General features: G+C 37.8%; 1 protein-coding gene across 1 annotated transcript in view; it reads left to right on the top strand.

The window, feature by feature from the left end:
* VWA8 (von Willebrand factor A domain containing 8) overlaps positions 1 to 23,694 on the top strand; it is a 1,436,595-nt gene that overhangs the window by 915,457 nt on the left and 497,444 nt on the right. The gene's annotated exons all lie outside the window — the stretch shown is intronic.

The raw sequence follows: 23,694 nt of genomic DNA, 5'->3' as shown, positions 1-23,694 counted from the left end.
AGAGTATCCCTTTCTGATTATGTACATTTTAAGTAATGTGTAAACAAAAATCTATTTTTTAAAATGTATGCCATATGATGTATTTGTGTACAAATCATGCCAGCAACAGTCCATACATTTCTACTTACCATCTGATGTCCTCTTTAAAAACCAGGTGGCAAAGACTCGCTATAGGACCCAATGCCCAGAGCATCACCTATATTATGAAAATTAAAAATTATTCTAACATTTGATCAATACTAACATGTTTGCACAATTCTCTACTTGTCATTTCCCTAGAGTTCACATCTATTGAAAATACTACAGTCTAACTTCTATTCTTTACCGTCTAAAGTGGCGGTTGATGACGTCTGCTCTGACATCAAGTCCCTCGTCCTGGAATTCCCCCTCTAGAACAGGATCATCCTCCTCATCTCTGAGGAGGTCTCTGTCCACCGGGACGGCCTGCAGCATCCCAGCCCGCTGTGCAATATTATGCAGGACGCTACAGGCTACAACGATCTTCGCCACCTTCTTTGGGTTGTACTGGAGTGCTCCTCCAGAACGGTCCAGGCACCTGAATCTCATCTTCAGGAGCCCGAACATCCTTTCAACCACCGCCCTGGTTCTCTTATGAGCCCTATTGTAGCGCTCCTCAGACACATCGGTCGGGCTACGCAAGGGGGTAATGAGCCAAGGCCGGCTCATGTACCCAGAATCACCTATAAATTTTGAACAGAACATAATTCAAACAGAATACTTAAACTAGTATATTGTTGTATAAATTTTTTTTAGTTAAAAACCATAATCCATATTAAAACTTGTCAGAAACATCCAAAAAATAAAATTTCTATATTATTCTGTATCTTCCCATTTCAGCTAAGACATGCTACATATGCGTATTGTTCTGAAAACAAACCTTGTGTAAAATGCTAACTACATGGTTACATTGCATTCTCTATCTGAACACTTAAGGTAAGACATGCTACATATCTGCATTTAAATAAAACTAGACATTAGCAGAAAGAGACAATGACAGGGTTAAATTGCATGAGATAATAGCTTCCCATTTCAGCTAAGACATGCTACATATGCGTATTGTTCTGAAAACAAACCTTGTGTAAAATGCTAACTACATGGTTACATTGCATTCTCTATCTGAACACTTAAGGTAAGACATGCTACATATCTGCATTTAAATAAAACTAGACATTAGCAGAAAGAGACAATGACAGGGTTAAATTGCATGAGATAATAGCTTCCCATTTCAGCTAAGACATGCTACATATGCGTATTGTTCTGAAAACAAACCTTGTGTAAAATGCTAACTACATGGTTACATTGCATTCTCTATCTGAACACTTAAGGTAAGACATGCTACATATCTGCATTTAAATAAAAATAGACATTAGCGTCAGTAAATAACAAATGGTTAAATTTAATCCTATAGCTGAACATGACGCTAACAGTTAAAAAATACAGGGCCAATTGTCAACATTATTAACCATGTTGAGCACAAATACTCACCAACGAGATAACCAGGGGGCATTTGTCTTTCCTCAAACTGGCTCCACAGGGACGACAGAGAGAGGATGCGGGCATCATGACAAGCCCCTCCAAAATTCGCATACACATGCATAATCCTCATCCGTGCGTCACAAACATACTGCACGTTGAGGCTATGAAAATGTTTGCGATTTCTGAAGGGCAAGTCATCAATTGGAGCACGCAGCGCAATGTGGGTACAATCTATGGCTCCCAAGACATTGGGCAATTGAGCAATATCAAAGAATTCCCGCTTCAGGCGCCTCCAATCACCATCATTCTGTGGGAATCCTATGTATTGCTTACTGATACGTACCATGGCGTCCAGAAAGTTATCAAACACCATAGAGAATGTACCTTGAGCCAGGCCATGCATGTACAGTTCTCCGGATTGAAAACTCCCGGAGGCCAGGACGTATAGACAGCTTAGCATCTTACTCATGGGGGGAACAGCAGTCCTTATTTGTATACGTGGCTCCAAATTAGGTTTAAGAAGATCGTAAAGGCCAATGAGCTGTTCGCGATCGAGCCGATACTTATCAAAAACCTCAAAGTCGCTCATGTTTTCCAAGGTGGGTCTCACCCTGTAGACACGAGGACCTCGAACCAGACGACCCCTTCGTCTCGGTCTGAGCCGCCGAGGCTGCCTGATTCGACCAACAGCTAGTTCGCCAATAGCAGCACCAGCAGTGTCTACCATGTCATCGTCATCCATCTTTCAAAACAGCGTAACAAGGTATGCACTTGATCTGATGTGGATCACAAGTGATGCTTTGGCCATGTTGTTTGGGGGATTTATAGTACAATTAGTCCAATGGTATTGAGTTTGTAATGATTGCTGATTGTATTCACTTGTTTGTATGTGAGCGGCGCGAATGCTTTCAAAGTGGGCGTTGTATTTTTTTGGCTGAAATGTTGTTTTCCGCAAATAAATCTCAATGTGAAAGTGTCAAATATCACACATACAGTGCATGTTTGTAATGTTTGTTCATATGCGTAATCAATATTTCTTAAACGCGATCTTATAGTAACAAGCACACGTCCAGGCTAACATGAATGAAAGTGCATAGTTGTGTATAATGTGCATCGAATGTGATCGATCAATATTGCTGCAACATTGTTTGTAAACGATAAAGTAACATCTGCCATCTGTAGTATTGTATATATAAGTGATTGCCGAGCTGTCAATATTGTATGTGTCCCATTAAAATGGCACTAATACTGAATAACTTCCGGCTGTCATCTGTAGTATTGTATATATAAGTGATTGCCGAGCTGTCAATATTGTATGCGTCCCTTTAAAATCGCAATAATACTGAATAACTTCCGGCTGTCATCTGTAGTATTGTATATATAAGTGATTGCCGAGCTGTCAATATTGTATGCGTCCCATTAAAATGGCACTAATACTGAATAACTTCCGGCTGTCATCTGTAGTATTGTATATATAAGTGATTGCCGAGCTGTCAATATTGTATGCGTCCCATTCAAATCGCAATAATAATTCCGAACTTCCCGTCTGTCATCTGTAGTATTGTATATATAAGTGATTGCCGAGCTGTCAATATTGTACGCGTCCCATTCAAATCGCAATAATAATTCCGAACTTCCCATCTGCCATCTGTAGTATTGTGTATATAAGTGATTGCCGAGCTGTCAATATTGTATGCGTGCCATTAAAATGGCACTAATACTGAATAACTTCCGGCTGTCATCTGTAGTATTGTATATATAAGTGATTGCCGAGCTGTCAATATTGTATGCGTCCCATTCAAATCGCAATAATAATTCCGAACTTCCCGTCTGTCATCTGTAGTATTGTATATATAAGTGATTGCCGAGCTGTCAATATTGTACGCGTCCCATTCAAATCGCAATAATAATTCCGAACTTCCCATCTGTAGTATTGTGTATATAAGTGATTGCCGAGCTGTCAATATTGTATGCGTGCCATTAAAATGGCACTAATACTGAATAACTTCCGGCTGTCATCTGTAGTATTATATATATAAGTGATTGCCGAGCTGTCAATATTGTACGCGTCCCATTCAAATCGCAATAATAATTCCGAACTTCCCATCTGCCATCTGTAGTATTGTGTATATAAGTGATTGCCGAGCTGTCAATATTGTATGCGTCCCATTAAAATGGCACTAATACTGAAGAACTTCCGGCTGTCATCTGTAGTATTGTATATATAAGTGATTGCCGAGCTGTCAATATTGTATGCGTCCCATTAAAATCGCAATAATACTGAATAACTTCCGGCTGTCATCTGTAGTATTGTATATATAAGTGATTTCCGAGCTGTCAATATTGTATGCGTCCCTTTCAAATCGCAATAATAATTCATAACTTCCCGTCTGCCATCTGTAGTATTGTATATATAAGTGATTTTAGATCTGACAATATTGTATGCGTACCATAAAAATGGCACTAATACTGAATAACTTCCGGCTGCCATCTGTAGTATTGTATATATAAGTGATTTGCGATCTGACAATATTTCTTAATTGTCCCATTGAAATCTCCATAATAATGCTGTTCAAAAGTGTGGTTTACGTATATGTTGTATTGTAGTATTGAGTGTTAAAGTTCCTAAAGGGGCGGTACAGTGGTGAATCTGTGATGTGTATGGTTGAATCTTCTAATGACGTCATGATATTATTAACCTGCCTATGTAGTTGTGAAATCCTCATTGTGTTGTTGTATTGTGCTACATTGTTATTGTGTGCTGAATAAAATCTAAATGTGTGCTTTGTGGTTGCGTGATGGGTGATACGTGTTATGTACATGTACGTATATATTGTGATTGTGTCCCACATATGCTGACTTGTATATAGCGGTCTGGCATTGTTGTTCCTTCCCATAAAGTGACATCTGTAATCTGGTGTAATGATGTATTTTTTGTAGGTAATTCCTAATGGTTTATTGTGATGGAATCATGATGTTAAAAGTACAGTCAAATCCATATGTTGTGTTTTGTGATTCCTGTAGAGAATGTAATGTGTTTTTCCCCCATCATTTGAATGCACATGTATGAGTGAATGTTAAAAGTAATATATGTGCATCCATGAGTGATTATGTGTTAAGCCTATGTAAATATGCAGTTGCTGCAAGCATATGAGTTGAATAACTGAAATGCAATAATAAAGGTAAATGAGAGGTGTTTCCCATTGTGTAGTGTTTGTGAATCCAGAAATGTGTATTGAATTTTATTTTAATTTTAAATGTAATTTTATTGAAATAATAATGTGTTACTAGTGATGTGGATTTGTAGTTGATGTAATCTAAAAGTGTGAAACAAATTTATGGTGTTGTGAATATTTAATAATTAAAAACCATAAGTCCACCATAGGGAAATAGTCATTTCTTGATCTATTTATCATAGCTGTGTCTAACGCATGAAATCATGTATTTTCTAGCGCTGGTATTTGGAGTTTTTCAGTCTACGCTATTTGCGTGCGTTAGGGAAATGAGGGTTTCGCGTGCACGAGCACGTCTTCCCAATAGAAGTCAATGGAGGCTCTAAAGATTTCTAATTTTTTTTTCTAAGACTGGTTTTCCTCGTAAAGTGAGTGACGTCATGAGCTTGTGTGAAAAAGTCACTAAATCGTGTTCTTTTTGTAATAAATAAAAATTTTGTGTATGTCATGTGGTGTATATTGTTTGTATGCATCGATGAGTGTATGTTTGTGATAATGTTATTAGTTAGATGTAGGTATATGAGGGTCTTTTCCCGTATGTCCATGTAAGTCAATGGGAAAATGGATTTTTGTGGATTTATTTAAAACACCCGAGATCTCGCAACTTTAATCCTTTGTATTTTACCGAAAACAAAATAAATATGAAAAATAAAGATAGTGTTGTGTTTGTATGAGTGTAAGTGTACTTTGTGTAATATTTGTTTTGTGATTCGTGGATGTTGTTTTTGTCGGTATATGTTTACTACTGGGTCTGAGGTGGCGGTAGAAAGGTGAGCGTTGGGTGTATTTTGAGTCGCGGTAAATAAACTCTAAATACCGGAGTGCGTAAGAAACCAGCGTTAGGAGCCTCTAACGCTGGTTTTCACGGCTAACGCCGAACTCCAAATCTAGGCCATAGTGTTTGTGCAAGAGAGTGGGGTAATTTTTTTTCTCAAAAAAAAACAGTCAATCTACTGATGATGTCCTGTAGGGGCGCCTCTAAAAACTAGGCTAGAAAGTGGTGCACTAATGTGCAATGTGTAAAAATGCACTTGCGTATATATATTTGGGAATAGTAATTCTTGAACACACAACAATAGTGGCTGGTGAATAAATGTGTAACATGAAAAAAAACCTGTGGAGTAAAACAATATGTAGTGATGTTTGTACACAATGGATGAGTGAAAAGTTCAAAATAAAAAGAATAATAGTAATAATAAATATATTTCTTATAAATAAATAAATATATATCAGATAAAATAAAAAAATATCAGCTAAATTACGAGTTTTGAGGGCTATAGGGAAATTAACGAACGCAACAAAAGTTGAGTTATTTAATCCCCTGTAGCGCTGCCATTACAAGTTTTTCAAAACCCAGCTTGTGTGGGCGATATAGTGCTTCTAAGCTCCATACCGCACCAAAATCAAGCGCTGTTTTGACGTGCTCGTGCACGCTTCCCCCATAGACATCAATGGGGAGAGCGGGTCAGAAAAAAGTCTAACACCTGCGATTGCGGAAAGAAAAGCTCCGTAACGCAGCCCCATTGATGTCTATGGGGAAAAAGAAAATAACGTTTGAACCTAACACCCTAACATAAACCCTGTGTCTAAACACCCCTAATCTGCCGCCCCCTACATCGCCGACACCTACCTACAGTTATTAACCCCTAATCTGCCGCTCCCGATATCACCCCTTCCTAAATAAAGTTATAAACCCCTAATCTGCCGCTCCCGATATCACCCCCTCCTAAATAAAGTTATTAACCCCTAATCTGCCGTTCCCGATATCACTGCCACTATACTAAAGTTATTAACCCCTATTCCACCGCACCCCAACATTGCCGCCACTATATTAAAGTTATTAACCCCTATTCTGCCGTTCCCCGACATCGCCGCAACTAAATAAAGTTATTAACCCCTAAACCACTGGCCTCCCTCATCACTACCATTAAATAAACCTATTAACCCCTAAACCGCCAGCCCCCCACATCCCCACATCGCAACAACCTAAATTAAACTATTAACCCCTAAACCTAACCCTAACACCCCCTAACGTTAACATAATTAAAATAGATCTAAGTTAAATTTACAATTATTAACTAAATAAGACCTATTTAAAACTAAATACATACTTACCTTTCAAATAAAATCTAAACTAGCTACAATATAATAAATAGTTACATTGTAGCTAGCTTAGGTTTTATTTTTATTTCACAGGTAAGTTTGTATTTATTTTAACTAGGTAGACTAGTTAGTAAATAGGTATTAACTATTTACGAACTACCTAGTTAAAATAAATACAAACTTACATGTGAAATAAAACCTAAGCTACCTTACACTAAAACCTAAAATTACAAAAAAATAAAAAAACACTAAAATCACAACAACAAAAACTACCATTACAAATAAAACAAATGAAATTATCCAAAAAAATTAAAATTATTCCTATTCTAATACCCTTTTAGAAAAAAAACACCCCAAAATAAAAATCTAGAATAAACTACCAAGGGCCCTTAAAAGGGCATTTTGTAGGGCATTGCCCTCAGTTAAACAGCTCTTTTGCTACAAAAAACAAACATCCCCTAACAGTAAACAAACCCCCACCCCCCAAACTACCAAGGGCCTTAAAAGGGCTTTTGTAGGGCATTGCCCTATGTTAAACAGCTCTTTTGCTACAAAAAAAACAAACACCCTCTAAAAAAATACATTACACAAAATAACAAAAAAATTATCAAACATAATAAAAATTATTCCTATTCTAATACCCATTTAAAAAAAAAACACCCCAAAATAAAAAACCTATACTAGAATAAACTACCAATGGCTCTTAAAAGGGCCTTTTGTAGGGCATTGCCCTAAAGATATCACCTCTTTTTGTGAAAAACAAAATACAAATACCCACTAACATTACAACCCCCCCCATCCCCAAACCCACTAAAATAAAAAAAAACTATCTAAAAAGCATAAGCTACACATTGCCTTGTGCATTTAGCTCTTTTGCTGCCCAAACCCTAATCTAAAAAGAAAATGAAGTCTTCATCCATGCGGCCTCTTCAATCTTTATCCAGGCGGCATTTGAACAGCCAATAGGATTTTAGCAGCTCTAATTCATATTGGCTGATTCAAATCTTTCAGCCAGTGGGAATGCAATGGATGCTATCTTGAATTGCGTACATTGCATTAAAGATTCAGTGCAAAGCGGCGACCGTATGAAGAGGATGCTCCGCGCCGGATGTCTTCAGGTTGGACCCGGTCCGCCCTGCCCGGATCAAGATAGAAGATGCCGCCTGGATGAAGATTGAAGAGGCCGCCTGGATGAAGATTGAAGAGGCCGTCTGGATGAAGACTTCTCGCCGCTTGGATGAGGACTTCAACGCCGGGATGAAGATTGAAGAGGCCGCCTGGATGACGACTTCTTGCCGCCTGGATGAAGACTTCTCCGCCAGGGAGAAGATCGTTCAAGCAGGACTTGACAAAACTGTAACTGGATCCTCGGGGGTTAGTGTTAGGTTTTTTAAGGGTTTTTTGGGTGTTTTTTTTTTTAGATTAGGGTTTGGCAGCAAAAGAGCTAAATGCCCTTTTCAGGGCAATGGGTAGCTTAGGTTTTTTAGATTTAGGTTTTTTATTTTGGGGGGATGGTTGGGTGGTGTGTTTTACTGTTGGGGGGGTCTTTGTATTTATTTTTTACAGCTAAAAGAGCTAATATCTTTGGGGCAATACCCCACAAAAGGCCCATTTAAGGGCCATTGGTAGTTTATTGTAGACTAGGGTTTTTTTATTTTGGGTGGACTTTTTTATTTTGATAGGGCTATTAGATTAGGTGTAATTCTTTTTTATTTTAGATAATTTCATTTGTTATTTTCCGTAATTTAGTGTTTGTTATTTTTTGTAATTTAGTCTTTTTTTTGTAATTAGATACTTTGTAATTTTTACAGTAGTGTTAGGATTTTTTTTAATGTGTAGTTTACTTTATTTTAATTAGTAGTTAGTTTAATATTAGTTTAATAATTATTTTAGTTTAATTGTTAGTTTAAACTTAGTTTTTTTTAATTTGACAGGTACGTTTTAATTTAAGATAGGGAAATTGTAATTTTAATATAAAGTTAGGGGGTCGTTAGGTTTAGGGGTTACTAGTTTAAATTAGTTTATTGCGATGTGGGGGGCTTTCGGTTTAGGGGTTAATAGTTTAAATTAGTTTATTTCGGTTTAGGGGTTAATAGGTTTATTATAGTGGCGGCGGTGTAGGGCTTAATAACTTTAGTATAGCAGGGGCAATGTGGGCGGATGGCAGATTAGGGGTTAATAATATTTAAATAGTGTTTGCAATCCAAGAGGGCGGCAGTTTAGGGGTTAATAAGTTTATTATAGTGGTGACGATGTCAGGGAGCGGCGGAATAGGGGTTAATAATTTTTTTAGTGGCAGTGATGTCGCGAGCGGCAGATTAGCGGTTAATACATTTATTATAGTGTTTGCGATGCCGGAGGGCCTCGGTTTAGGGGTTAATAGGTAGTTTATGGGTGTTAGTGTACTTTGTAACACTTTTGTTATGAGTTTAATGTTACAGCTTTGTAGCATAAAACTCATAACTACTGACTTTAGATGGTGTTACGGATCTTGTTGTCAGAGGGTGTAACGCTCGCTTTTTAGCCTCCCAGAAAAACTTTTAATACCAGCGCTATGGAAATCCCATGTAAAAACCTAATTTTTACGATTGCTGTACTGACGTTGTGTTACAGGCTAAAAGGCTTGCAGTACACCTATACCAACAAGAGTTGTAATGGCAGTTTTACTGTTTTAACGCTGAAAATACCATCGGCTAGATTACGAGTTTTTGTCGGTAAGGCTTGCGGGGCTAATGAGCAGTTTCAGCTCACCACTCACCTACAGACAACGCTGGTATTACAGGTTTTTACAAACCCGACGTCAGTCACAGAAAAGTGAGCGAAGAGCAAAATTTTGCTCCACATCTCACCTCAATACCAGCGCTGCTTACGGTAGCGGTGAGCTGGCTAAACGTGCTTGTGCACGATTTCCCCATAGAAATCAATGGGGTAGATTCGGCTGAAAAAAACCTAACACCTGCAAAAAAGCAGCGTTCAGCTCCTAACGCAGCCCCATTGATTCCTATGGGGAAATACTTTTTATGTCTACACCTAACACCCTAACATGAACCCTGAGTCTAAACACCTCTAATCTTACACTTATTAACCCCTAATCTGCCGTCCCGACAGCTGCTTTATATTATTAACCCCTAATCTGCCGCTCCGGACACCGCCGCCACCTACATTATACTTATGAACCCCTAATCTGCTGCCCCCAACATCGCCGAACCCTACATTATATTTATTAACCCCTACTCTTCCGCCCCCAATGTTGCCGCCACCTAACTACACTTATTAACCCCTAATCTGCCGCCGCAGCCACCAACGTCGCCGCCACTATAATAAATATATTAACCCCTAAACCTAAATCTAACCCTAACACTCCCCAAAATTAAATATAATTTAAAATCTAAATAAAATAACTTTAATTAACTAAATTATTCCTATTTAAAACTAAATACTTACCTATAAAATAAACCCTAAGCTAGCTACAATATAAATAATAGTTACATTGTAGCTAGCTTAGGGTTTATTTTTATTTTACAGGCAACTTTGTATTTATTTTAACTAGGTACAATAGTTATTAAATAGTTATTAACCATTTAATAGCTACCTATCTAAAATAAAGACAAATTTACCTGTAAAATAAAAATAAACCTAAGCTACAATTACACCTAACACTACACTATAATTAAATTAATTCCCTAAACTAACTACAATTAAATAAAATTAAATACAATTATCTACATTACGAAAAAAAACAAACACTAAATTACAGAAAATAATAAAATAATTAAAAAAAATTAAAACGAATTACACCTAATCTAATCCCCCTAATAAAATAAAAAATTCCCACAAAATAATAAAAATCCCTACCCTATACTAAATTACAAATAGCCCTTAAAAGGGCCTTTTGCAGGGCTTTGCCCCAAAGCATTCAGCTCTTTTACCTGTAAAAAAAAATACAATATCCCCCCCCAACATTAAAACCCACCACCCACACACCCAACCCTACTCTAAAACCCACCCAATACCCCCTTAATAAAACCTAACACTAACCCCTTGAAGATCACCCTACCTTGATACGTCTTCACTCAACCGAGCAGAAGAGGTCCTCCAGACGGGCTGAAGTCTTCATTCAGACGGCATTCTCTATCTTCATCCATCCGGAGTGGAGCGGGTACATCTTCAAGACATCCGACGCGGAGCATCCTCTTCCTTCCGACGACTAACACTAAATTACGGTACCTTTAAGTGACGTCATCGAAGATGGCGTCCCTTCAATTCCGATTGGCTGATAGAATTCTATCAGCCAATCGGAATTAAGGTAGAAAAAATCCTATGCAATCAGCCAATAGGATTAAGCTTGCATTCTATTGGCTGTTCCAATCATCCACTAGAATGAGAGCTCAATCCTATTGGCTGATTGGATCAGCCAATAGGATTGTACTTCAATCCTATTGGCTGATTCAGCCAATAGGATATTTTTCTACCTTAAAATAAAAATAAACCCTAAGTTAGCTACAATGTAACTATTAGTTATATTGTAGCTAGCTTAGGGTTTATTTTGTAGGTACGTATTTAGTTTTAAATAGGAATAATTTAGTTAATTAAAGTTATTTTATTTAGATTATTTTAAATTATATTTAATTTAGGGGGGTGTTAGGGTTAGACTTAGGTTTAGGGGTTTATACATTTAATATAGTTGCGGCGACGTTGGGGGCGGCAGATTAGGGGTCAATAAATGTAGGTAGGTGTTGGCGATGTTAGAGTTAAGTAAAATTGAACTAATGTTTGCGAGGTGGGAGTGCGGCAGATTAGGGGTTAAAAATTTTATTTAAGTGTTTGCGATGTGGGGGGGGCGGCTCGGTTTAGGGGTTAATAGGTAGTTTATGGGTGTTAGTGTACTTTTTAGCAGTTTAGTTAAGAGTTTTATGATACGGCGTTAGCCCATAAAACTCGTAACTATTGACTTTTAAATGCGGTACAAGTCTTGACAGGAGAGGGTCTACCGCTCACTTTTTCCAAGACTCGTAATACCGGCGTTATGCAAGTCCCATTGAAAATATGGGATACGCAATTTACGTAAGTGGATTTGCGGTATGTTCGAGTCGCAGAAAAAAAGTGAGCGGTACACCTGTACCTGCCAGACTCGTAATACCAGCGTTAGGAAAAAAGCAGCGTTGGGACCTCTCAACGCTGCTTTTTAACCCTAACGCAAAACTCGTAATGTAGCCGCATATTTTCAGCGTTAAAAGACGAACGCACAGACTTGTAATTTAGCTGTTAGTGTGCCAAAAAATTATCCAAAAGAGGAGAAAAAAAGATGAAAAAAAGACACAAAAAAATATCCCAAACTTGAAAATGAAGAAAAGTTATTGGTTTGTAGATACTGTTATGATATAGCTCCAATCCAAATGTACACAAAATAAAGACGAGGTGCTCCCCTGGAAAACCCGATGCTGCAGGCTATCTGTTGAGAATAGAAGAGAGAGAGGGGGACTCCTCATAGTGTATTATGTATATCGTCAAAGATGGATAAAGTAATACACTCACAGGGTGCAAAAAGGCAGGCTAACATTTAATAGCGGTTAGTTCACTGGTCATGGTCACTCTGTCTGCTAGTCTCAAATTGATCTTTTGTCTGAGAAGGCTCACCACATCAGCCCCTGTGATCAGATGATTCCAGGAACGGCTCTGGAAGATACCGCTCCCTTTGTCTAAATCATAAAAGGTTATTTTTGACTTTATCACTTTTGTTTGTTTTTAAATGCTTTATTGAAAATTATATAACCGATACAAACATGAAAAAGTAAAAGATAGTTACATGTGCATCAAGTCTTTGTTATCTTATAAACATAAAAGAAGAGCAATTTTCTTCAGGAATGAGTTACATGTTGCAGGTTGTTAACAAGAACTATGGTTTTAAATTAAATTAACTAGTATATGCATGGGTTTAAACTGCATAAGGTATAATATAGATAAAATGGTTCCTGCAGGGAAAAACATGTATTTTCTTTCATGTAATTAGCAAGAGTCCATGAGCTAGTGACGTATGGGATATACATTCCTACCAGGAGGGGCAAAGTTTCCCAAACCTCAAAATGCCTATAAATACACCCCTCACCACACCCACAAATCAGTTTTACAAACTTTGCCTCCTATGGAGGTGGTGAAGTAAGTTTGTGCTAGATTCTACGTTGATATGCGCTCCGCAGCAGGTTGGAGCCCGGTTTTCCTCTCAGCGTGCAGTGAATGTCAGAGGGATGTGAGGAGAGTATTGCCTGTTTGAATTCAATGATCTCCTTCTACGGGGTCTATTTCATAGGTTCTCTGTTATCGGTCGTAGAGATTCATCTCTTACCTCCCTTTTCAGATCGACGATATACTCTTATATATATACCATTACCTCTGCTGATTTTCGTTTCAGTACTGGTTTGGCTTTCTACAAACATGTAGATGAGTGTCCTGGGGTAAGTAAGTCTTATTTTCTGTGACACTCTAAGCTATGGTTGGGCACTTTTTTAATAAAGTTCTAAATATATGTATTCAAACATTTATTTGCCTTGACTCAGGATGTTCAACATTCCTTATTTTCAGACAGTCAGTTTCATATTTGGGATAATGCATTTGAATCAATCATTTTTCTTACCTTAAAAATTTGACTTTTTTTCCCTGTGGGCTGTTAGGCTCGCGGGGGCTGAAAATGCTTCATTTTATTGCGTCATTCTTGGCGCGGACGTTTTTGGCGCAAAAAATCTTTTCTGTTTCCGGCATCATACGTGTCGCCGGAAGTTGCGTCATTGACGTTCTTTTGCGCCAAAGATGTCGGCGTTCCGGATGTGGCGTCATTTTTGGCGCCAAAAGCATTTAGGCGCCAAATAATGTGGGCGTCTTATTTGGCGCTAAAAAAATATGGGCGTTGCTTTTGTCTCCACATTATTTAAGTCTCATTTTTCATTGCTTCTGGTTGCTAGAAGCTTGTTCCTTGGCATTTTTTCCCATTCCTGAAACTGTCATTTAAGGAATTTGATCAATTTTGCTTTATATGTTGTTTTTTCTCTTACATATTGCAAGATGTCTCACGTTGCATCTGAGTCAGAAGATACTTCAGGAAAATCGCTGTCTGGTGCTGGAACTACCAAAGCTAAGTGTATCTGCTGTAAACTTTTGGTAGCTGTTCCTCCAGCTGTTGTTTGTATTAATTGTCATGACAAACTTGTTAATGCAGATAATATTTCCTTTAGTAAAGTACCATTACCTGTTGCAGTTCCATCAACATCTAATGTTCAGAGTGTTCCTGATAACATAAGAGATTTTGTTTCTGAATTCATCAAGAAGGCTATGTCTGTTATTCCTCCTTCTAGTAAACATAAAAAATCTTTTAAAACTTCTCTTTATACAGATGAATTTTTAAATGAACATCATCATTCTGATTCTGATGACTCTTCTGGTTCAGAGGATTCTGTCTCAGAGGTTGATGCTGATAAATCTTCATATTTATTTAAAATGGAATTTATTCGTTCTTTACTTAAAGAAGTACTAATTGCTTTAGAAATTGAGGATTCTGGTCCTCTTGATACTAAATCTAAACGTTTAGATAAGGTTTTTAAATCTCCTGTGGTTATTCCAGAAGTTTTTCCTGTTCCTGGTGCTATTTCTGAAGTAATTTCCAGAGAGTGGAATAATTTGGGTAATTCATTTACTCCTTCTAAACGTTTTAAGCAATTATATCCTGTGCCATCTGACAGATTAGAATTTTGGGACAAAATCCCTAAAGTTGATGGGGCTATTTCTACCCTTGCTAAACGTACTACTATTCCTACGGCAGATGGTACTTCGTTTAAGGATCCTTTAGATAGGAAAATTGAATCCTTTCTAAGAAAAGCTTATCTGTGTTCAGGTAATCTTCTTAGACCTGCTATATCATTGGCTGATGTTGCTGCAGCTTCAACTTTTTGGTTGGAAACTTTAGCGCAACAAGTAACAGATCATGATTCTCATAATATTATTATTCTTCTTCAACATGCTAATAATTTTATCTGTGATGCCATTTTTGATATTATCAGAGTTGATGTCAGGTTTATGTCTCTAGCTATTTTAGCTAGAAGAGCTTTATGGCTTAAAACTTGGAATGCTGATATGTCTTCTAAATCAACTCTACTTTCCCTTTCTTTCCAGGGTAACAAATTATTTGGTTCTCAGTTGGATTCTATTATCTCAACTGTTACTGGTGGGAAAGGAACTTTTTTACCACAGGATAAAAAATCTAAGGGTAAAAACAGGGCTAATAATCATTTTCGTTCCTTTCGTTTCAACAAAGAACAAAAGCCTGATCCTTCTTCCTCAGGAGCAGTTTCAGTTTGGAAACCATCTCCAGTCTGGAATAAATCCAAGCCTTCTAGAAAAGCAAAGCCAGCTTCTAAGTCCACATGAAGGTGCGGCCCTCATTCCAGCTCAGCTGGTAGGGGGCAGGTTACGTTTTTTCAAAGAAATTTGGATCAATTCTGTTCACAATCTTTGGATTCAGAACATCGTTTCAGAAGGGTACAGAATTGGTTTCAAGATAAGACCTCCTGCAAAGAGATTTTTTCTTTCCCGTGTCCCAGTAAATCCAGTGAAAGCTCAAGCATTTCTGAAATGTGTTTCAGATCTAGAGTTGGCTGGAGTAATTATGCCAGTTCCAGTTCTGGAACAGGGGCTGGGGTTTTATTCGAATCTCTTCATTGTACCAAAGAAGGAGAATTCCTTCAGACCAGTTCTGGATCTAAAAATATTGAATCGTTATGTAAGGATACCAACATTCAAAATGGTAACTGTAAGGACTATCTTGCCTTTTGTTCAGCAAGGGCATTATATGTCCACAATAGATTTACAGGATGCATATCTGCATATTCCGATTCATCCAGATCACTATCAGTTCCTGAGATTCTCTTTCCTGGACAAGCATTACCAGTTTGTGGCTCTGCCGTTTGGCCTAGCTACAGCTCCAAGAATCTTTACAAAGGTTCTCGGTGCCCTTCTGTCTGTAATCAGAGAACAGGGTATTGTGGTATTTCCTTATTTGGACGATATTTTGGTACTTGCTCAGTCTTTACATTTAGCAGAATCTCATACGAATCGACTTGTGTTGTTTCTTCAAGATCATGGTTGGAGGATCAATTCACTAAAAAGTTCATTGATTCCTCAGACAAGGGTAACCTTTCTGGGTTTCCAGATAGATTCAGTGTCCATGACTCTGTCTTTGACAGACAAGAGACGTCTAAAATTGATTTCAGCTTGTCGAAACCTTCAGTCACAATCATTCCCTTCGGTAGCCTTATGCATGGAAATTCTAGGTCTTATGACTGCTGCATCGGACGAGATCCCCTTTGCTCGTTTTCACATGCGACCTCTTCAGCTCTGTATGCTGAATCAATGGTGCAGGGATTACACAAAGATATCTCAATTAATATCTTTAAAACCGATTGTACGACACTCTCTGACGTGGTGGACAGATCACCATCGTTTAATTCAGGGGGCTTCTTTTGTTCTTCCGACCTGGACTGTAATTTCAACAGATGCAAGTCTTACAGGTTGGGGAGCTGTGTGGGGGTCTCTGATGGCACAAGGGGTTTGGGAATCTCAGGAGGTGAGATTACCGATCAATATTCTGGAACTCCGTGCAATTTTCAGAGCTCTTCAGTCTTGGCCTCTTCTGAAGAGAGAATCGTTCATTTGTTTTCAGACAGACAATGTCACAACTGTGGCATACATCAATCATCAAGGAGGGACTCACAGTCCTCTGGCTATGAAAGAAGTATCTCGAATTCTGGTTTGGGCGGAATCCAGCTCCTGTCTAATCTCTGCGGTTCATATCCCAGGTATAGACAATTGGGAAGCGGATTATCTCAGTCGCCAAACGTTGCATCCGGGTGAATGGTCTCTTCACCCAGAGGTATTTCTTCAGATTGTTCAAATGTGGGAACTTCCAGAAATAGATCTGATGGCGTCTCATCTAAACAAGAAACTTCCCAGGTATCTGTCCAGATCCCGGGATCCTCAGGCGGAGGCAGTGGATGCATTATCACTTCCTTGGAAGTATCATCCTGCCTATATCTTTCCGCCTCTAGTTCTTCTTCCAAGAGTAATCTCCAAGATTCTGAAGGAATGCTCGTTTGTTCTGCTGGTAGCTCCGGCATGGCCTCACAGGTTTTGGTATGCGGATCTTGTCCGGATGGCCTCTTGCCAACCGTGGACTCTTCCGTTAAGACCAGACCTTCTGTCGCAAGGTCCTTTTTTCCATCAGGATCTCAAATCCTTAAATTTAAAGGTATGGAGATTGAACGCTTGATTCTTGGTCAAAGAGGTTTCTCTGACTCTGTGATTAATACTATGTTACAGGCTCGTAAATCTGTATCTAGAGAGATATATTATAGAGTCTGGAAGACTTATATTTCTTGGTGTCTTTCTCATCATTTTTCTTGGCATTCTTTTAGAATACCGAGAATTTTACAGTTTCTTCAGGATGGTTTAGATAAGGGTTTGTCCGCAAGTTCCTTGAAAGGACAAATCTCTGCTCTTTCTGTTCTTTTTCACAGAAAGATTGCTAATCTTCCTGATATTCATTGTTTTGTACAAGCTTTGGTTCGTATAAAACCTGTCATTAAGTCAATTTCTCCTCCTTGGAGTTTGAATTTGGTTCTGGGGGCTCTTCAAGCTCCTCCTTTTGAACCCATGCATTCATTGGACATTAAATTACTTTCTTGGAAAGTTTTGTTCCTTTTGGCGATCTCTTCTGCCAGAAGAGTCTCTGAATTATCTGCTCTTTCTTGTGAGTCTCCTTTTCTGATTTTTCATCAGGATAAGGCAGTGTTGCGAACTTCTTTTCAATTTTTACCTAAGGTTGTGAATTCCAACAACATTAGTAGAGAAATTGTGGTTCCTTCATTATGTCCTAATCCTAAGAATTCTAAGGAGAAATCGTTGCATTCTTTGGATGTTGTTAGAGCTTTGAAATATTATGTTGAAGCTACTAAATCTTTCCGAAAGACTTCTAGTCTATTTGTTATCTTTTCCGGTTCTAGAAAAGGCCAGAAAGCTTCTGCCATTTCTTTGGCATCTTGGTTGAAATCTTTAATTCATCATGCCTATGTTGAGTCGGGTAAAACTCCGCCTCAAAGGATTACAGCTCATTCTACTAGGTCAGTTTCTACTTCCTGGGCGTTTAGGAATGAAGCTTCGGTTGATCAGATTTGCAAAGCAGCAACTTGGTCCTCTTTGCATACTTTTACTAAATTCTACCATTTTGATGTGTTTTCTTCTTCTGAAGCAGTTTTTGGTAGAAAAGTACTTCAGGCAGCGGTTTCAGTTTGAATCTTCTGCTTATGTTTTCATTAAACTTTATTTTGGGTGTGGATTATTTTCAGCAGGAATTGGCTGTCTTTATTTTATCCCTCCCTCTCTAGTGACTCTTGCGTGGAAAGATCCACATCTTGGGTAGTCATTATCCCATACGTCACTAGCTCATGGACTCTTGCTAATTACATGAAAGAAAACATAATTTATGTAAGAACTTACCTGATAAATTCATTTCTTTCATATTAGCAAGAGTCCATGAGGCCCACCCTTTTTGTGGTGGTTATGATTTTTTTGTATAAAGCACAATTATTCCAATTCCTTATTTTATATGCTTTCGCACTTTTTTCTTATCACCCCACTTCTTGGCTATTCGTTAAACTGATTTGTGGGTGTGGTGAGGGGTGTATTTATAGGCATTTTGAGGTTTGGGAAACTTTGCCCCTCCTGGTAGGAATTTATATCCCATACATCACTAGCTCATGGACTCTTGCTAATATGAAAGAAATGAATTTATCAGGTAAGTTCTTACATAAATTATGTTTTTTATTTGTTAGGCTGTGGAAATGAATAGTTAACTGACATGGGGTAAAGAGGTCATTCATCAATTCTCTTGGTGAAGTATAGTTGATGTCTTTAAGTTTGAGGGCGCTGGTGTACATTTTCAAGTTGTGGGTGGGGAAGATTTATGGTTAAGATGTTCTTCCCAAAGGAAGCAAATTGAATGGTAGTCATCTGTTTGTTTATTGCGAGTGTAGTGGTATTTTTCTAGTTGGATAGACTGGGAGGTCATTTCTTTCCAGGCAGGGAAGGATGAAAAATTATGACATTTCCAGTTTTTTGGTATCAGTCTTTTTGCTGAATTTGTCATGATAGTTAATAGTGCTAGTCGTAATTTACATTTAACTTGGGTGAATTTATTAAAGAGGAAGAACCAGATGTTTAGTTCGAGGGTTATGGATAAAAAAAAAAAAAATTCAGTTTTGATTGACTCCCAGTATGTCTGAGTGATGGGGCATGTCCATCATATGTGTGTGGGGTGCCAATTGCTATGCAGCCTCTCCAGTACTCTGGTGAGAGCGCGGGGAGGATGGTATGCAGTCGGTATGGGATATAATACCATCTATATAAAAGTTTGACTTTCATTTCCATTATGTAAATGGAGGATGAGGATTTTGTCATGTAGTAAAATATTTTTAGCCATTCCTTGTGGGTTTGGGTGGTACCAATTTCTCTTTCCCATTTCTGTGTGTAGGAAGGGAGGGATGTATTATGTGTTTGCATGAGTATCAAAAGAGAAAAAAGAAGGTGATCCCAATATCCAAAAGTTTATATATAAAAACAGCCTTTATTCATCAATTTAAAATTCCAACATGATACACACACAGAGAGTATCAAGTTTTACGCGTTTCGGCTGGGTGCCGTACTCATAAACCTGATTAGACACAGGTAAGTGCCTACTTAAAAGGGTTACAAAATAAATGATGATTGGTTGGTGTTCAACACACCCCTATTAACCATTTAAAGTACTGAGTGTACACAGTCAAGAACTTACTTCATTCGTAAGAATAATGATGGTAATGGACATAGAAAAGTATGTGCATATATCATTTTAAGCATTTGAAAAGTGCAAACCGGTTATAAATGGCCACTAGATTATATTCCAAAATTCAAATGGGTACAGTAAAGTAATGTAAATGCAAGAAACAAAATTACAGAAATACAGAGGAAAAACAATGTAATAAAGAAATAATAATAACAGCAATAGCCTCCCAAAATGATAAATTAATTTAAATTAAATTAAATGAAAACACACTTGTTTTAAGTAATTTCCATATTCTATCAAACATAATCCTAATCTTAAACCTAAAAATATTAAAGTTTAATGCACATAAGTAAATGGATAAATAAATGACAACATATCCTAGCTAACTGTATAGTTCAAGCTTACAAATGCCTATAAATCCATACATTTATTGGTGCTAAATAGGATTAAAAATTTAGACAAAACAGGGTGATTATATTACTTATATCCTTTTAGGAAATGTTTTAAGTAAACAAAGATAAGGCATCTAGATTGATGGAAGTTTTAATATTGCTGGTAACTTTATTTCAACTAGTGTTCTCACTGGAGAATTGTTCCTTGGGATGAATATGTAATAGCAGACACAAGTATTTGGGCATACTGGACCATGAAGCCATTTTACTTCCAATGGTTTATAATATCAAACTCGGAATTAAACCCATGTGGTATTTGAGTGTTAAGCTTCATGATCCAGTACACCTCCTGTCTAGCCAAAATGTGATCCTTGTTTCCTCCTCTGGGAGGCAATGTGATGGTTTCAATGCCTCGCCATTTAAAAGATCTAGTGTCCTTGCCGTGCACCTCTATGAAATGTCGTGATAGTGCCGAACATGGTTTTTCATATTTGATGTAACCAAGATGTTCTCTGATCCTTGTCCGGACTTCCCTACTTGTCATTCCAACATACTGTTTGGAATGTACTTGGCATTCTATGAGGTACACGACATAGACACTAGAACACTTTATACATCCCTTGGACAAAAACTTGTCTCCAGTTGAACAAGAATAAAAGTTTCTGCCTTCAATGATAGAGTCGCAAGCCTTGCATCTGTGATCCCCACACCTGTAAGTACCATTAACTTCTAACCAGGAGCTTTTCTTCTTTGTGTTGGAGGGCAAGAGACTGGGAGACAGAAGGTTGCCCACAGACAGATTTTTTGAGTAGACACACTTAAACCCTTTTTGAACTGTAGTTTTAAGATGCACATCACCTAAAAGAATAGGAAAATATTTCCTAATGATGCTGCATACAGTGGAATAATCTGAAGAATATTGTGTAATGAAGGTGAGTGGTCTGTCTTGCTCATTTGCCTTATGCTGTGGGTGTTGTGAGTTTCTTTCGACTGTGGCCACATTTTTGGCTACACTATTGAGTAATTTTGAAGGATAGCCCCTGTTTCTTTCATGTAATTAGCAAGAGTCCATGAGCTAGTGACGTATGGGATATACATTCCTACCAGGAGGGGCAAAGTTTCCCAAACCTCAAAATGCCTATAAATACACTCCTCACCACACCCACAAATCAGTTTTACAAACTTTGCCTCCTATGGAGGTGGTGAAGTAAGTTTGTGCTAGATTCTACGTTGATATGCGCTCCGCAGCAGGTTGGAGCCCGGTTTTCCTCTCAGCGTGCAGTGAATGTCAGAGGGATGTGAGTATTGCCTATTTGAATTCAATGATCTCCTTCTACGGGGTCTATTTCATAGGTTCTCTGTTATCGGTCGTAGAGATTCATCTCTTACCTCCCTTTTCAGATCGACGATATACTCTTATATATACCATTACCTCTACTGATTCTCGTTTCAGTACTGGTTTGGCTTTCTACTACATGTAGATGAGTGTCCTGGGGTAAGTAAGTCTTATTTTCTGTGACACTCTAAGCTATGGTTGGGCACTTTTTTATAAAGTTCTAAATATATGTATTCAAACATTTATTTGCCTTGACTCAGGATGTTCAACGTTCCTTATTTCAGACAGTCAGTTTCATATTTGGGATAATGCATATGATTAAATCAATTTTTTCTTACCTTAAAATTTGACTTTTTCCCTGTGGGCTGTTAGGCTCGCGGGGGCTGAAAATGCTTCATTTTATTGCGTCATTCTTGGCGCGGACTTTTTTGGTGCAAAATTTTTTTTTCTGTTTCCGGCGTCATACGTGTCGCCGGAAGTTGCGTCATTTTTGACGTTTTTTGCGCCAAAAGTGTCGGCGTTCCGGATGTGGCTTCATTTTTGGCGCCAAAAGCATTTAGGCGCCAAATAATGTGGGCATCTTTTTTGGCGCTAAAAAAATATGGGCGTCACTATTGTCTCCACATTATTTAAGTCTCATTATTTATTGCTTCTGGTTGCTAGAAGCTTGTTTTCTGGCATTTTTTCCCATTCCTGAAACTGTCATTTAAGGAATTTGATCAATTTTGCTTTATATGTTGTTTTTTCTATTACATATTGCAAGATGTCCCACGTTGACACTGAGTCAGAAGATACTTCTGGAAAATTGCTGCCTCGTGCTGGATCTACCAAAGTTAAGTGTATCTGCTGTAAACTTGTGGTATCTGTTCCTCCAGCTGTTGTTTGTACTGAATGTCATGACAAACTTGTTAATGCAGATAATATTTCCTTTAGTAATGTTACATTACCTGTTGCTGTTCCATCAACATCTAATACTCAGAGTGTTCCTGATAATATAAGAGATTTTGTTTCTAAATCCATTAAGAAGGCTATGTCTGTTATTCCTCCTTCTAGTAAACGTAAAAAGTCTTTTAAAACTCATTTTTCAGATGAATTTTTAAATGAACATCATCATTCTGATTCTGATAATGGTTCTTCTGGTTCAGAGGATTCTGTCTCAGAGGTTGATGCTGATAAATCTTCATATTTATTTAAAATGGAATTTATTCGTTCTTTACTTAAAGAAGTCTTAATTGCATTAGAAATAGAGGATTCTGGTCCTCTTGATACTAAATCTAAACGTTTAAATAAGGTTTTTAAATCTCCTGTAGTTATTCCAGAAGTTTTTCCTGTCCCTGATGCTATTTCTGAAGTAATTTCCAGGGAATGGAATAATATGGGTAATTCATTTACTCCTTCAAAACGTTTTAAGCAATTATATCCTGTGCCATCTGACAGATTAGAGTTTTGGGACAAAATCCCTAAGGTTGATGGGGCTGTCTCTACTCTTGCTAAGCGTACTACTATTCCTACGGCAGATAGTACTTCCTTTAAGGATCCTTTAGATAGGAAAATTGAATCCTTTCTAAGAAAAGCTTACTTGTGTTCAGGTAATCTTCTTAGACCTGCTATATCTTTAGCAGATGTTGCTGCATCTTCAACTTTTTGGTTAGAAGCTTTAGCGCAACAAGTAACAGATCATAATTCTCATAGCATTATTAATCTTCTTCAACATGCTAATAATTTTATTTGTGATGCCATCTTTGATATCATTAGAGTTGATGTCAGGTATATGTCTCTAGCTATTTTAGCTAGAAGAGCTTTATGGCTTAAAACTTGGAATGCTGATATGTCTTCTAAGTCTACTTTGCTTTCCCTTTCTTTCCAGGGTAATAAATTATTTGGTTCTCAGTTGGATTCTATTATCTCAACTGTTACTGGAGGGAAAGGAACTTTTTTACCACAGGATAAAAAATCTAAAGGTAAATTTAGGTCTAATAATCGTTTTCGTTCCTTTCGTCACAATAAGGAACAAAAGCCTGATCCTTCATCCTCAGGAGCGGTATCAGTTTGGAAACCATCTCCAGTCTGGAATAAATCCAAGCCTTTTAGAAAACCAAAGCCAGCTCCTAAGTCCACATGAAGATGCGGCCCTCATTCCAGCTCAGCTGGTAGGGGGCAGATTACGTTTTTTCAAAGAAATTTGGATCAATTCCATTCACAATCTTTGGATTCAGAACATTGTTTCAGAAGGGTACAGAATTGGCTTCAAGATAAGGCCTCCTGCAAAGA

Source organism: Bombina bombina, chromosome 3, assembly GCF_027579735.1.
Source record: "Bombina bombina isolate aBomBom1 chromosome 3, aBomBom1.pri, whole genome shotgun sequence".
Lineage (NCBI taxonomy): Eukaryota > Metazoa > Chordata > Amphibia > Anura > Bombinatoridae > Bombina > Bombina bombina.
The sequence above is the reverse complement of the archived record's forward strand: the minus strand, read 5'-3'. Positions and strand labels throughout refer to the sequence as shown.